Source organism: Rhinolophus sinicus, chromosome 18, assembly GCF_057876585.1.
Source record: "Rhinolophus sinicus isolate RSI-liver-muscle chromosome 18, RSI-T2T, whole genome shotgun sequence".
NCBI classification, from domain to species: Eukaryota; Metazoa; Chordata; class Mammalia; order Chiroptera; family Rhinolophidae; genus Rhinolophus; species Rhinolophus sinicus.
In genome coordinates this window covers 29,789,255-29,804,494 of record NC_142518.1, presented here as the reverse complement: position 1 = coordinate 29,804,494, position 15,240 = coordinate 29,789,255, and the positions used below count along the sequence as shown (strand labels likewise).

Sequence of the window (15,240 nt, the reverse complement as noted above, 5' to 3'; positions counted from 1 at the left end):
CTAATTCAGACGTTTCAACTAATTCATCTACGTTGAACTAATATGTCTACATATGAACTAATATGTCTACATTCATGCCATTTTGCTTTCCCACATGTCAAATTCTTGACTCTTGGATGGAGTGGAAAAAGACCTGGATGAGAAAGTAGAGAGAGATTCTTGAATCTTTAAAAAGTTAAATCTAAAAAGATCTAAAAGATAACATAATCCAACCACCTTTCTTTATAGGTGAGAAAATGGAGACTCAGAGAGGTGAAATGACTTCCCAAGGTCAAATGACTAACTTGAATTGCAGAACTTGGTGGAGAAACGCAACTCTACAGGCTACAGTGCTTGTTACAGTGTTTCCATGATTGAGTATATTGGGGTGCTTTTCCAGAATCTCCAACTTTCCAGGCTGAGGCTGCTGTCTGTTGTCTAACTCAGGCTTATTACTTCCTTCTTCCAACTGTGTTTTAAACATCTCTTCTTGTGTCCTCATTTCTTATCAGAGTCATTATTCAATTCAATAGGGAGCTCACGTTCTGTGGTTTGCAAGTTCCTTTTGTAAAACATGAAGCAGTCAATATTTTTTAAATAAGAAAAAATTAGGCTTTAGATAAATGTACCATTAATTTAGCATTTCCCCTTAGAATTGCCCCCAAATGCTTCAACTATTTTTTCCCAGTGTGGGAACAATGGCTCACACTGGATATTTTATCACCGATGCTCCTGTTCATACTGAGGCCAGAGCAGAAGTTTCCTTCAAGCCTAAAACAGGAAGGTGCCATCCATTTGTTAAAATGAAATAAATGTTCTCTGCAGTTTGGGCTCCCGGGCAGTGGACAAGCCAAACAAATGTAGAATTGCTCTTTTTTTCCTCCAATTCTATGGTTTCAGACAGAATACAATATCTATCCATTGTCTAACACAGCCCATTAGCCACCTGGCTGACAGAAAATAATCTTAAATGGCCACTTTGAAGATGGGTCAGCCCACGGCTTTTTTCTCATAGGCTTCAATCTTAATAGAAGACTATACTTAGCGTTTATAAAACCTTGTCAGTCAAAAGTCAGGAGCCGGACTGAGTCACAATCCCTTTTTGCTAAGAGGAAAAGTGGTACTTGGATATTGTGATTTTTATTATCATTATTAATATTTTTGAGAACACAGTACAATGACCAACCCAATTTTTTTTAACATTGAGTCATTTTTTTTTTATTAAAAGCCTATGAAAATTACCAGCTGTGCAGCCTTTGAGCTTCACTTCTCTCATCTATTAAAAGTGGACAATAATATCCACCTGGCCAAGTTATGAGGGTTAAACAAGAAGGCATTTGTAAAATGATTACCTGATACAGAAGCAGTGTTTGTCAAAGGTAAGAAGATCTTTTTTTCCTCCAGGCATATAATCTTTCTGATAGTCAGTCTTGCCCCTCTCCCACAAAGTTTAAGAATAGTCTTTAGACAACCACTACAGGCAACCCAGGGTTTTTCTCATAACAGGAAGACAGTAAATTTTGTTGAATAAATTGAAATGAAGCTTGATGTGACATCTTTCCCTAGATTAGGCTACAGAACTGTCTCTTTATTGAAGGTCATTGACTCAAACACAAAAAAAATCAATCAAAGGTTCTGACCTGCAATGTAAATTAGCATTCTTTTAGATAAAGACATAGAAAAGGTTGAACTCATATCATTTCAAAAATCAAGAAAAAGTAGTTCTGCTTGAAATATGTCTGAGTAAGCTTCTCCTGGACTAACCCTCCCATAGATAACAGTTATAAACTTGGGAAAAAATACAAAGAAACAGCTACCTGAAGGTTCCAAAGAGTGAGAAAAAATAAGCAGATCCTACGGGGGGTCAACTTTGGGAAGCACGGAAAAACGTGGAATGAGCTTCTGCTTTTTATAGCTTTTAGTCTGAGGTGAGACGGTAGCCAGTACTACAAGAGGCTGCCAAAACTCATATATACATATGTGTGTGTGTGTGTGTGTGTGTGTGTGTGTGTATATATATATATATATATATATATATATATATATATATATATATATATAAAATGAAAAAACAACAAACAGCTTTTTGAGCCTGAAGTGTTAGGGGCAACCCATACCCACAGCCACTACAATGTGAGAGAAAAATCCAAAGAAGGAGTTATTCAGAGAAGAGTAAGTATAAATTCTGTGTATATCATTTACTCAAATCTCTAAATGATCCCTGAACCACACGCACAGGGAAGATTCAAAGTATCCCAGCTAAGGACAAAATACTTATGTTGAAATTTGAGCTACCACTTAAGAGATAGTTTTCAGTGTGAGTCTAACCAATTTAATTGCCTGCTTAGAAAGAGAAACACTCTTTGGAGGAATATAACAGAATCCAGAGTCCCCATAACATTCACAATATCCAGGATATAATCCAAAACTTCTTGACATATTAAGAACCTGGAAAATGTGACCCATTCTCAAAAGAAAAGACAATGAATGAAGGCTTACCTCAAGATAACCCAGATGTTGGAATTATAAACCAATGATTTTAAACTAGCTATTATAACAATACTCAATGACTTAAAAGAAAACATGCATGCAATAATGAAAAGGTAGAAAATCTTAGCACAGAAACTATGAAAAGAACTGAATAAAAATTTTGGAACTAAAATGCACAATATTTCAAGTAAAAGTTCAGAAAAAGAAATAAAATTTTATTTTAAAAATCTATTTCCAAATGCATTTGTTTCATGTTATGTTATTTAAGGTGATGGTAAATAGAGCAGAAGAAAAAAAAAACAGGCAGAGGATGGGGAAGCTAAAAGGACAGTTAGTAAAGAAAGTAAGAAAACTGTTATGACCAAGGCAGTCTTCATAAAAAAGAAAATGTAAAGAAAAGGCAGAAAGAGGGGATATATTGAAACTGAGTGAGGGAAATATAGGAAGAGAGATTGGAGAAGAAAGAATCATAAAATCTTGACATTTATAAACTACTTTTGTTTAAGTTTTTTTTTCATTTGGTGTGAGATGGAGAGATCTGAAAGATCTGAATATATGGCTTTTAATCACCTCTAAAATGGCCTTAAAATGCCAATTATTGTTTAATAAGTTGTTAATCAAACTTAAAGAGATGCCACTCTTAATTATTTCCTTAGCTTTGATGGTAGAAACTTAAGTCACAGTCACCTAAGCAAAAGTTAGATTCTTCATCTTCACACTACACAAACCACAGAGCACTTGGGTCACATTTATTTCCTGTGACAACTATCTGAGTAAATTCCAGCAAGATGGGTCCTGAGAAATGACTCCCTCTCACCACTGTTAGTAGGACTGGCAAGGAGCTGCATATCTAAGAGATGTCAGGGTACCTTCGGAGTCTGAGAGAAAAGTCCTCTCTAATGCAAAATCAACTTGGATCTTATGTATTTTTTTGTGCTTAAACTCTTTTGGCACAAAACTGACTGCCAATAAGTCTGTCAGGGGCAATTTGGAGTTTAATGTGGATTCTGATAGTGGAAAAACACTTAAAGACTTAAAGATACTAAGTTTTAATGGTAGAATTCTAGAAAAAGATAATTTTGATTGAGAGAGGGAAGCATTCTCAAAGAAGATAGCCACTGTCTCCTGGAGTTGGAGATCCAGTTGGAAAATGACTAAGTGACCCAAAGGCATTGATAAACCATTGTCCAGCTATGGGCTCTAGTTTGGTTTTGCGAGTCCACTTAGACCACATATAATAAAAACCAACAGAGCAATTTCTAACTATTCTACTCTAGTATCACTTTTCGAATTCAGAAGCAGATATTAGATTGACATTATTATGTCTTTTATTTTCCATTCCATTAAGCCTTTAATCCTTCCTAAATATGAATGTTTTTCTTCTTACATCCTTAGATGGCAATATTATTTTTTCCTGAATTTGTTGTGTTATTTCTGCAAAATGTTTTTCATCACAAGCCATTCCTTATTTTCTGTAGAGAAGTAATAGGAATTAGTCTGTAATATCACTGATAGTGGAAACAGTTAATGGGAATTTCAGCATCATACAACATTAACAAAAATAAAGGAAGCTTGCTGGTCTACATTTACTCACTAAACTGTGTTTGCTCAAAACCATGAATTTAGAACAGGTTGCATGATAAAGAAAGACAACAATGGGGGTGGGGAATCCAGATGGCAGAGTAATAAATCTTGAACTCACCTCCTCTTACAAACACATCAAAATTACAACTAAACTATAGAACAACCATCACTGAGAACTACCTGAAGACTGGATAAACAGGAATCCTATAACTAAGGACATAAAGAAGAAGCCACATCGAGACAGGTAGGAGAGACAGACATGTGGTCCATGCAGGTCCCACACACATGGTGTGGTGATTAATAAATGTGAGGGATGTCGTAGCTGTGGAGGTCCCCCCTGAGGAGCAAGGGGTCTAAGTCCCACAATGAGCTCCCCAGCCCATGACATCTGTGCTGGGAAGAGGAGTCTCATAACATCTGTTTTTGAACATCAGTGGGGATTAAGTCCAAGAGAGTAGAAGGGCAGTAGGAGACCAAGACACTGTACTTAGAGGGTTTGTGCACAAACTCACTGCTCTAAGCTCCAGCACAAGGACACTGGCTTGTGAAACACCTGGAGCATATAGCAGGAATTAAATTGATTAACCTTAGAGCAAGGGCTGGAGGGACAGAGATCAGGGGAACTCTCTCAGGGGACAGAAGCACTAGTGAGCAAAATTGCTCCTTTGTTGAGCTCTCCTCCCACCTAGCTGACCTATCATAGGCTGGCACAAAATCTCTCACTCTCCATTAACTTGGCTAACAACATTCTCTTCACCCCAGCATTTCCCTGAGACCCTGCCCCACCCAAACTTCTAGACCAGCCAGACTCTCCACGAAAGCAATGGCTAGCCTCAGCATTCACTGAAGTCTCCCCCAAGGGCCTTCAAACTCCACACAAGTGGCAGCTGGTCTTAGCTAGTACTGCCATCTCTTCCAAACACCCTCAAGCCCAGTACAATTGGTGGCCAGCCTTGGCTTGCGTCACAGCTTTTTCCAAGTTTCCTCAAGCTTGGTACAAGTGGCAGCTGGCCTCAGCTTGCATTGTTACTCCTGCCAAGTGGCCCCAAGCCCAACAAAAGTGGTGGCTGGCATTGGCTTGCATTGTAGCTCCTACAAAGCAGCCCCAAGCCTGGAAAAAGTGGTGGCCAGCCTCAGTTCACAACATTGCTCCAACGTACTGACCTCAAGCCCAGCACAAGTGGCAACTGATCTCAACTTGCTTCGTATCTCTCACCAAATGGTCCCAAGCCCAGCAAAAGCATTGGACAGCCTTGGTCCACACCAGAGCCCCTTTCAAGAGGCTCCACAACTGATACATCTGGCAGGCAGCCTTGAATGGCACCAGAGCCCTGCCAAAGTGACTCCCACTCTGTTTGGTCAGCCCCTGCACAACAGCTCATCTGCAGTAGTCACAGCCAGTACTCACAGCTAGTCAGTCTGAGGGTCAACTCCATCCACCGACATGCCAGCAGTAATCTCAGGCTAACTAAAATAGGAAGGCACATGAAATCTACACAGCAGAAACCTCTGGAGCACCTGGCTCTAGTGACCTGAGGACTGAGCTACAGGGCCCCACAGGATGCTTTATATATATGGCCAGTCACTCTTTCAAGACTGGGAGACATATGTCTAACACATAGAAATAAGTAAAAAGAGTCAGTCAAAATGAGGAGAAAGATAAATTTGTTCCAAATGAAAGAACAGGACAAATCTCAAGAAACAAAATGAAGATGAGCAATCTACCAGGTAAAGAGTTCAAAACAATGATTATCCATATAATCAACTTGGGAGAAAAATAGATGAACTGAGTTAGAACTTCAACAAAGAGACAGAATACATGAAAAAGAACCAAGCACAAATGAAGAATACAATAACTGAAATGAAAAATGCACTACATGGAATCAACATTAGATTAAATCATGCAGAAGAATGAATCAGTGATCTGAAAGACAAAGTAGTGAAAAACACCCAATTGGAACAGCAAATAGAGAAAAGAATTTTAAAAGTGAGGATAATTTAAGGGACTTCTGGGACAATATCAAGCACACCAACAGTCACATCATGGGGTCCCAGAAGGAGAAGAGAGAGAGAAAGGGATAGAGAACCTATTTGATGAAATAATGACTGAAAATTTTCCTAGCGTGGGGAAAGAAATAGACGTACAAGCCCCGGAAGCATAAAGAATCCTAAACAAGATGAACTCAAAGAAGCCCACACAAAGACTCATCATAAATAAAATGCCAAAAGTTAAAAATAAAGAGAAAATCTTAAAATTGCAAGTGAAAAACATCTAGTTATGTTCAAGGGAGCCCCCTTAAGGCTAGCAACTGATTTGTCAACAGAAACATGGCAGTAGTCACAGCCAGAAGGAAATGACACGATATATTCAAGATGATGAAGGATAAAACAAACACAAAAACAAAACCTACAACCAAGAATACTCTACCCAGCAAGGTTATTATTCAGAATTGAAGGGTAGTTTCCCACACACGCAAAAGTGGAGCATTAGCACTACTAAACCATCATTACAAGAAATATTAAAGGGACTTTTTTAAGTAGAAAGGCCAAAACTAAAAATAAGAAAATATAAGAAAGAAAAATCTCACTGACAAAGGCAATCACTTAGTAAAAGTAGTGGATCAACCAATTATAAATCTAGTATGAAGATTAAAAGGCAATAGTAAGATCATATGTAAACACAGTAATAAGTTAAGGGATACACACACACAAAATATGTAAAATATGATGACAAAAATATAAATATTGGTGGTGAATTAAAATGTAGTGCCTTTAGAATATATTTGAAGTTAATTGACCATCAACTTGAAATAGACTCCTATAAATATAAACATTGTATGTATAAATCACGTGGTAACCACAAACTAAACATCTATAATAGATACACAAAAAATAAAGAGAAAGACATTCAAAACAACTGCTACAGAAAGTTATCAATGTACAAGAGAAGAGAGCAAGAGAAGAAGAAAGGAACAGAACAACCAGAAAACAATTAATAAAATAGCAACAACTACATACCTATTCATAACTACTTTAAATGTAAATGGACTAAATGCTCCAATCAAAAGACATAGGGTGGTAGCTGACTGGATAAAGGGAAAAAACCAACTGTATATATGCTGCCTGCAAGTGATACACTTCAGATCGAAAGACACACATAGATTGAAAATGGAGGGATGGAAATGCAAATGAAAAAAACTGGGGTAGCAATATTTATATCAGACAAAACAGAATTTAAAATAAAGGCTGTAACAAGAGGGCCATTAAATAATTATAAAAGGATCAATCTAACAAGAGGATATAATTCTTGTAAACATCAATACACCTAATATAAGAGAACCTAAGTATATAACGCAAATATTAAGAGACATAGAGGGAAGATCATCACTATTACAGTAATAGTAGGGGACTTTAACACCCCATTTATATCAATGGATGGATCATCTAGACAGAAAATCAATAAGGAAACTGTGGCCTTAGAGGACACATTATAACGAACTTAATAGATATTCACAGAACATTCTACTCCCAAACACCAGAATACACATTCTTTTCAAGTGCACATGGAAAATTTTCCAGGCTTGACCAGATGTTAGGCCACAAAACAAGTCTCAATGAATTTAAGAAGATTAAAATTACCTCAATATCTTCTTTGGTCACAACAGTATGAAACTAGATATCAATTATAAAAAGAAAACTAAAAAACACAAAGACGTGGAGGCTAAACATTCCATGGGTAAATGAAGATATCAAAGAGGAACTTAAAAGATATCTTGAGACAAGTGAAAATGAAAATAAAACAAACCCCAAATCTATGGGACACAGTAAAAGTACAGGGAAATTCATTGCAATACAAGCTTACCTCAACAAACAAGAATAATCCCAAATAAACGACCTAATCTTACACCTAAAGGAACTAGAAAAAGAAGGTAAACAAAGCCCAAAGTGAGTAGAAGGAAGAAAATAATAAAAATCGAAGTAGAAGTAAATGAGGTAAGGCAAAAAAAAAAAAAAAAAAAGAAAGGAAAGATCAATGAAACTAAGAGCTGGTTTTTTTGAAAAGATAAAATTGATAAACCTTGAGAGAGAGAGAGAGAGAGAGAGAGAGAGAGAGAGAGAGAGAGAACCCAAATAAATAAAATCAGAAATGAAAGAGAAGTGACAATTGACACCACAGAAATAAAAAGAATTATAAGAGAATACTACAGACAATTTTATGCCAACAGATTGAACAACCTGGAAGAAATGGATCAACTTCTAGAAACATGCAGTCTTCCAAAACCGAATAAGGAAGAAGCAGAAAATCTGAACAGACCAATTACTAGTAACAAAATTGAATCAATAATCAAAAATTCCCAACAAACAAAAGTCCAGGACCAGACGGCTTCACAGATGAATTCTACCAAACATTTAAAGAAGAATCAATACTTACTCTTTTCAAACTATTCCAAAAAATTGAAGAAGGAAAGTTCCCAAACTCATTCTATGTGGCCAACATTACCCTGATACCCAAACCAGACAAAGATTTTACCAAAAAAGAATACTATAGGCCAGTATCCTTAATAAACATAGATGCAAAAATTCTCAACAAAAACAGAATTCAGCAATACATTAAAACGATCATGCACCACAATCAACTGGGATTTATTCCAGGAATGTAAAGTTGGTTCAGTATCTGGAAATCAATCACTGTGATATACCGCATTTTAAAAATGAAGGTTAAAAATCGTATTATCTTATTAATAGATGCAGAAAAAGGATTTGTCAGAATTCGACATCCATTTATTATAAAAACTCTTAGCAAAGTGGAGATGGAGGAAACATACCTCAACATAATAAAGGCCATGTATGACAGACCCATGGCTAACATACTCAACACTGAATGACTAAAAGCTTTTCCTCTAAGATCAAGAACAAAACAAGAATACCCACTCTCACCACTTTTTTCCCCAGCTTGACTTTTTTTGCAGGAAAGCTAGGGAGAAGCAGGAAAAGTGAGGGTCTCTGCAGGAACTCCCATTGTCAAGCAAGATTGCCAGGTTCCAGATCTGTTTGGAAGGCAGGAAAGGATGGGTGCCATGCCTGCTTCAATCCATCCTGCAGGCCAGGGCCCCAGGCCCTCACTAGTTGGGGCCAAGGTATAAAACGGTCTTCCTTGTTTACTTCAGGGTCTCCAGCAGAGTGTCCATGCTATGCTCAGAGTCGATGCAAACCTTCTTGTTGGGCGGATCAATCTTAAACTGAACTCCTCCCAGCTTGTTGAGGACCTGAGTCACCACATTATAGCAGCCTTCACAGGCCATGTCTATAGAGAACTCATACTTTGGCATGACTGAGGAGGAGATGATGGGTGGTGGCAGTGGCTGCAACACTTCTCCTGGTTGTCCCACTCTCACCATTTTTATTCAACATAGTATTAGAAATCCTAGCCACAGCAATCAGACAAGAAAAAGAAATAAAAGGCATCCGAATTGAAAAGGAAGAAGTAAAACTATCACTATTTGCTGATGACATGATACTACCTATAGAAAACCCTAAAGATTCCACAAACATTACTATTAAAACTAACAAATAAATTCAGTAAAGTTTCAGGATACAAAACTTATATTCAGAAATCTGTTGCATTTTTTACACTAATAATGAACTAAAAGAAATTAAGAAAACAATCCCATTTATAATTGCATCAAAAAGAATAAAGTACCTAGTAATAAATTTAACCAAGGAGGAAAAAGACCAGTACTCTGAAAACTATAAAACATTGGTGAACGAAATTGAAGAAGACAAATGGAAGGATATACTGTACTCATGGGTTGAAATAATTAGTATCATTAAAATGTCCATATTATCCAAATCAATCTACAGATTCAATGCAATCCTTACCAAAACACCAACGACATTTTTCACAAAACCAGAACAAATAATTCTAAAATTTACTTGGAACCACAAAAGTCCCCAAATAATCAAAGCAATCTTGAGAACTAAGAACAAAGTTGGAGGTATCACACTACCTGATTTCAAACCATACCAGAAAGCTATAGTAATCAAAACAGTATGGTACTGGCACAAAAACAAACACACAGATCAATGGAACATAATAGAGAGCCCAGAAATACATCCACACTTATATGGTCAATTAATCTATGACAAAGGAGGCAAGCATATACAATGGGGTAAGACAGTTTGTTCTATAAATGATGTTGGGAAAACTAAAGATACATGCAAAAAAAATGAAACCAGATCACTTTCTTATATCATATACAAAAATAAACTCAAAACGGATTAAAGATTTAAATGTAAGGTCTGATACCATAAAATTTCTAGAAGAAAATATAGGTAGTAAACACTTTGAAATTCATCTTAATAATATTTTTTTGGATATATCCCTTAGGGCAAAGAAAACAAATGAAAAAATAAACAAATGGAACTATATCAAACTAAAAAGCTTTTGTATCATAAAGGAAACCATTGACAAAACAAAAAGGCAACCTACTGAATGGGAGAAGGTGTTTTCAAATGATATATCCAATAAGGAGATAGTATCCAAAGCACAAAAAGAACACATACAACTCAATATAAAAAATATCCGACTAAAAAAAGAACAGAGGACCTGAACAGACATTTCTCCAAATAGGACATACAAATGACCGACAGACATATGAAAAGATGCTCAACATCAGACATCTAATCATCAGGGAAATACAAATCAAAACCACAGTGAAATATCACCTCACACCTATCAGAATGGCCATTATCAAAAATACAACAAAGAATAAGTGTTGGTGAAGATGTAGAGAAAAAGCAACCTGCATGCACTGTTGGTGAGATTGTAACCTGGTGCAGCCACTATGGAAACAATATGGAGATTCCTTAAAAAATTAAAAATTGCACTACCATATGACCCAATAATTCCACTTCTGCGTATTTATCTAAAGAAATCAAAACAACTAATTTAAAAAGATACATGCATCCTTATGCTCATTCCAGCATTATTTACAATACCCAAGATACAAAGCAACCTAGGTGCCCATTGGTAGACAAACGGATAAATATGTAATATATATATATATATATATATATATATATATATATATATACACACAATGGAACATTACTCAGCCATAAAAAAATGAAATCTTACCATTTGTGATAACACAAATGGACCTAGAGGGCATTATGTTAAGTGAACTAAATCAGACAGAGAAAGACAAATACTTTATGATTTTGCTTATATGTAAAATCTAAGAAAACAAAATAAGTGAACAAACAAAGCACAATAGCAACAAACTCATAAATATAGACAACAAACTGATGGTTACCAGATGGGGGTGGATGGGTGAAAAAGGTAAAGAGTATTAAAAAGTACAAACTGCCAGTTATAAAATGAGTCTTGGAGATGTAAAGTACAGCATAGGGAATATAGTCAATATTGTAATAACTGTGTGGTGCTAGATGGATACTAGACTCATCATGGTGATCACTTCATAAGGTATATAAATGTCTAATCACCATGTTCCACACCTGAAACTAATATATTGTATGCCAATCATAATTTAAAATAAGCTTAAATAAGAAAGAAAACAATAACAGTAGGCCTTGGTATAAAAGATCTTTGTGTACAAAGCTGATGCAGATCTGTAAACAATGTAAGCCTCTTTCAATGAATGTCCTAAATGAATTTAGCCTATGCTTTCCTTTGTTTTTCAACAAAAACGATTTTAACATTTTGGGAGAATTCATCATTTTCATCAATAAGAATAGGCTGAGTTATGGGATGTATGAAATTGTGCTAGATACTCAAGGTATTGAACTTTTTAATGGAAAATTAGGCATTTCTCTTATCAGATCAAAAAATCAAAAACTTTTCATTATAATTTACTATGTTCCAAGCTGTGTGGGATATGAATACAGTGTGACTTCTATTGTTAGACAAGTTGTTTCAATGCTGCACTTTGTTGTCAAAGGGTAACACTATAGATATGGGAGTGTGTTCTGAATGTTGAGACAATTCTTTTTCCGGGGTCCACTCTGAGCAGTTTCCCCTCTACTTTTTTTTTAACAGCTTTATTGAAATATAATTTACATATCATCATATATTTACAGTTGTGCAACTACCATCATTATCTAAAATTAGAATGTTTTTATCATTCCAGAAGAAATTCCATACCCATTAGCAGGCTCTCTCCATCATCTCCTCTCTTCAACTCTGGCAACCACCAATCTTTCTGTCTCTATAGACTTGACTATTTTGGACATTTCATATGAATGGAGCCATACAATATGTGGCCTTTTGTGACTGGTTTCTTTCACTTAGCATAATGTTTTTAACATTCGTACATGTTGTAGCAGGTATCAGTACTTCATTTTTTTGTGTGTGTGGCTGAATAATATCCCATTGTATGGATAGACCAGATTTTGTTTACCCATTCATCAGTTGATAAACATTTGGATTGTTTCCATGTCTTGGCTCTTATGAATAGTGGTGTTATGAATATTTGTGCACAGGTTTTTGCATGAACATGTTTTCATGTCTCTTGGGTATATACCTAGGAGCGGAATGATTGGGTCATGTGTTAACTCTATGTTTACAGTTTTTAGGAACTTTCAAACTGTTTTCCAAAGTGACCATGTAATTTTTTCAAAGTGATACCAGCAATGTATGAGGGTTCTAATTTCTTCACATCCTTGTCAACACTTTTTATTATCTGTCTTTTTCATTAGGGTCTTTCTAGTGGATGTGACATGGTCTGTCATTGTGGTCTATGTTCAGTTTTAAGTTTTGTTACCATGAAGATTCCTGGGCCATCAGCCCCCTGAAGGCTTTTACCTTCATTGTGCCCCCTGAGTTCACCTCTTCTCTTATGTCTGGTAGAAAATCTGATGAAGAAACCATTCCTTTATTCACTCATCTAACATTTACTAAACATCAACTGTGCCAGACAATAGAGACAAAAACAAGAAAAACACAATTCCAGTACTCATAAAGCTCACAGCTAACAGGGCATGTGCCTGTTTGCAAAGAAATACAGGATAGTGTGGAGAGTGTGGTGGAAGCAAAAACCAGAGTCCCTACTGTGGACCAAAAAAGGATGGCAGGAATGAGTATAGAGAGGTGGAAGGGCTAAGAAAGTCATAAAGGGCCTTGTGAGCCAGGTTAAGAAATGTGAACTTTATCTAAGAACATGGATAAAAATAAAGGCTCTTCTTGAAGGGAGTAGATTGATCATATTTGAGTTTTAGATAATGAATATTGGAAGCAAAAACCTAGAAGAGACAGAGCCCCATGATGGTAAGTATGACTAGTTTCTATGATCACCCAATTCCTAGAGTGGTAGGGATCCATCCAGTCTCAGGGACGACCTCTAGGGAGCTCATCCTGTGTTCTTGGCCTCATGGCGGAGACTCCTAATTCCCACACAAATCCTTTCTATAACCTCTTTCCCTTTACTTAAGATGGTGATTCTCAAAGTGTGATCGTTGGACTAGAATCATCTGGTAACTTGTTAAAAATGTAAATTCTCAGGCCTTATTCCAGCTCTATTGAGTCAGAAATTCTGGGATTGGGGGCAGCAACCAGCATTTCAACAAACCCTCCAGGGGATTCTGACACACATTTAAGTTTGAGAACTACTGAGATAATTCAAGTAGATTTCCATTCCTTGAAACTAATACAAAGCAGAGCATTTCAATATAAGGAGCTGTTATAAGGGGTAAATATTTAATTGTTTGATGGCTTAGACTAGGAGTCAACAGACTATGACCCATGGGCCAAATCCTACCAGCCCCATTTTTGTAAATAAAGTTTTATTGGAACACAACTATGTCCTTCGTTTAAGTATTGTCTGTGGCTGCTTTTGCACTACAGTTGAAGAGCTGAGTAGTTGTGACAGAGACTGTATAGGCCACAGTGTGTAAAATATTTACAATCTGCCCTTTATGAAAAAGTTAATCTAGATTAAGTGCATGCAGGGACATTCTGAGGAAGAAGATGTTGTAGGAGAATTCCAGAGTCCAGGTGATAAAAGAAAATACAAGTCTAGGTGATAATAAAATCTAGCATCTCCAAGTATGATATTGAAAGACATTTCTAGGTGAACAGGAGCAGTTGGACCATGTTAAATTGATGCTTAAGCCTTCACAAAAGACCTCACTGACAGAAAGATCTGGGGATTTCAAATTTAAGGAGCTTACTAAAACACCCCTTTCCATTCCAATTCAGAGGCATGGATCTGAGGCGGAGCCCAGGAATCTTCATGCTTGCCCTGTGCCTCAGGGGGATATGCTGCAGGTGCTTCCTGACCAGCCTTGAATGAGCATTGGACTGGAGGCTGGTCAAGGGGCTCTAAGCTGGGAGTCCCATGAAGCTGTACAATCTGGCCTGCAAAGTACATGCTGCTTTCTGAGCCTCACTGTTCCTATCCATGGTGAATCCAGGAAGATGAAGAAATCTTTCTTGGATCCCTCTTTTCTTGGATTTCTTGCTTTTTATGACTTCTAACCCCCATTCCTTAGCATCGTACCTCAGATCACTGAATGCTTCCAAGCATAAGGCAAGGGAAAGGCTGCACTTTCTCCCATTGGCCTGAGGCTCCTCCTAGAGTTCTGGATCCCAGTCTAAGGACTTACCCTCCTTGGGGTGTCTGCTCTGGGAATTACCTCAGGTTTCAGAAAAGAATATCCTTCTTGCCCATGAAAATGCCTTACTTTGCAGATCTCAAGAGATGAGGCTGAACAGAAAGTAACACAATTACTGAAATGTTCATGCAAGGGAAATTCACATATGGCATGATGGACATCTGTTAATGAGGTCATGACATCTGGACAGTGTTATCAGAGGGTTGATGGGATTACAGCCAAGTCAGTCATACCACAGGACAGCCAGACAAACCTTTGTGATTGATATATCCAAGCTCTTCAGATCTGGTGTCTTAATTCTTTTTACTTGTCTGTATTCCTCACTAGACTATAAGTTTCTTGTAGGCAACAATGTCTCATCCTTATATTCCCAGCATAGTATTTATCTTATAGAAGGCTCTCAATAAACTATGTAACTTTACTAACAATTGTCACCCCAATAAACTTTAATTAAAAAAAGATTTAATGAATGAACAAATGACTGTATGGATGGTTTATTTAGTCATGTTAAACTGCTAAACTCAAGAGTGAATATGATGGTGTCTTCATTCTCCT

General features: G+C 36.8%; 1 pseudogene; it reads right to left on the bottom strand.

Moving 5' to 3' along the window:
- Positions 1-9,176: 9,176 nt before the first annotated feature.
- LOC109455921 (copper transport protein ATOX1 pseudogene) lies at positions 9,177-9,383 on the bottom strand (annotated as a pseudogene).
- Between the last annotated feature and the right edge of the window lie 5,857 nt (positions 9,384-15,240).